General features: G+C 55.0%; 1 long non-coding RNA gene across 1 annotated transcript in view; it reads left to right on the top strand.

The window, feature by feature from the left end:
* The first annotated feature begins 411 nt into the window (after positions 1-411).
* Positions 412-1139, top strand: part of LOC115292401 — a 6715-nt gene continuing 5987 nt past the window's right edge. The window contains exon 1 of the long non-coding RNA XR_003908970.1: positions 412-850. This is a non-coding gene — a long non-coding RNA (uncharacterized LOC115292401). The remainder of the gene's footprint in view (positions 851-1139) is intronic.

Below are 1139 nucleotides of genomic sequence, written 5' to 3'. Positions count from 1 at the left end.
GCCTGAGCCCCACACTGAAGAGTCGGATTCCCTAGATCTCGGGTGTGGCCCGGGCACCTGCATTTAAAAACCCTTCCTCTTGCTTTAACCCCCACCCCGACCCCACCCCTAATCCTCAGTCCCCCCCAAAGTTAGATCCCAAGCGCGTTCAGGGCAGTGCCAAGAGCAAGCAAGGTGTGGGCCAAGTCCTGCCGCGGTAAATGAGGCAGGCAGCCTGCCGGCACCTCAGGGTTTTCTTTTATAAAGTGGACGGCTGGGCTGCATGGTCTGGGAGAAGGCCCAGGACTCGGCATGTTTGCCCGGCACTGGTGCTCCTGCCGGAGCCCTGGAGCCCGTTCGGAGAAGTGCTCGGTGGACGGGTTACTCCTCTCAGCTGCGGTGGGAGGGGACACAGAGGAGAGGGACGGAGACTGTGGTGTCTCGGCACCGAGGCCAGTCACATGGACTCGAAGGCGGGAGGCAAACCGGAGGACAGGAGGTGGTTTGCGCTGCACATAGCATCTTCGTAGCAGCAGGCTTCGGCTGGTTAAGACCTTTGCGAGAATTCCGGGTGGTAAATATCATCCTCGCGATGCCCTTTCGTTTCTTTTCAGACGGATTATTCAGTTGTCGGTAATTTTGAGACTTAACTAAAAATAGGAGTCCCTCGGAGTCCTGGAGCAGCAAGGACACCACACCCCCAGGACAGGTCCCTCTTCAGCCGGCCTCTGGGCGGCCAGCCACCCGCAGAGCCAGAGCTGGGGCCAAGCCAGCTTTTGAGAGAGAACAGCCTCCAAAATCGGTCAGAGAGAATGGATACTTCAGGCGGACACCACAGTGCTAACTGTAGCCCTCAAGGGCTTTGAATCAGGTGGGGACCCTTGCAGGGCTGGGCCAGCAGTTACATCAGGTCTTTGTTTTCTAGGGTGAAATATATTTAAACCATTTCCAGCATTTACCAATAATCTCTGAACTTCTTCCCCCCCCCCCCCCCCCATTCCTCTCTGCTCTCGAGCTGTGGTAGATAAATACCACTTTTAAGGGAAAGTTTAAAATTTCAGTCTGGAATAAAGGTGCTAAAGCGTTTGACTGTTGAATATGTAATCCCAGGCTGGTTTCCCAACACGTGGTTCAGAAGGAAGGGAGTCCAGAGAAAGAGT

This window comes from Suricata suricatta, chromosome 5 (assembly GCF_006229205.1).
Source record: "Suricata suricatta isolate VVHF042 chromosome 5, meerkat_22Aug2017_6uvM2_HiC, whole genome shotgun sequence".
Lineage (NCBI taxonomy): Eukaryota > Metazoa > Chordata > Mammalia > Carnivora > Herpestidae > Suricata > Suricata suricatta.
The sequence above is the reverse complement of the archived record's forward strand: the minus strand, read 5'-3'. Positions and strand labels throughout refer to the sequence as shown.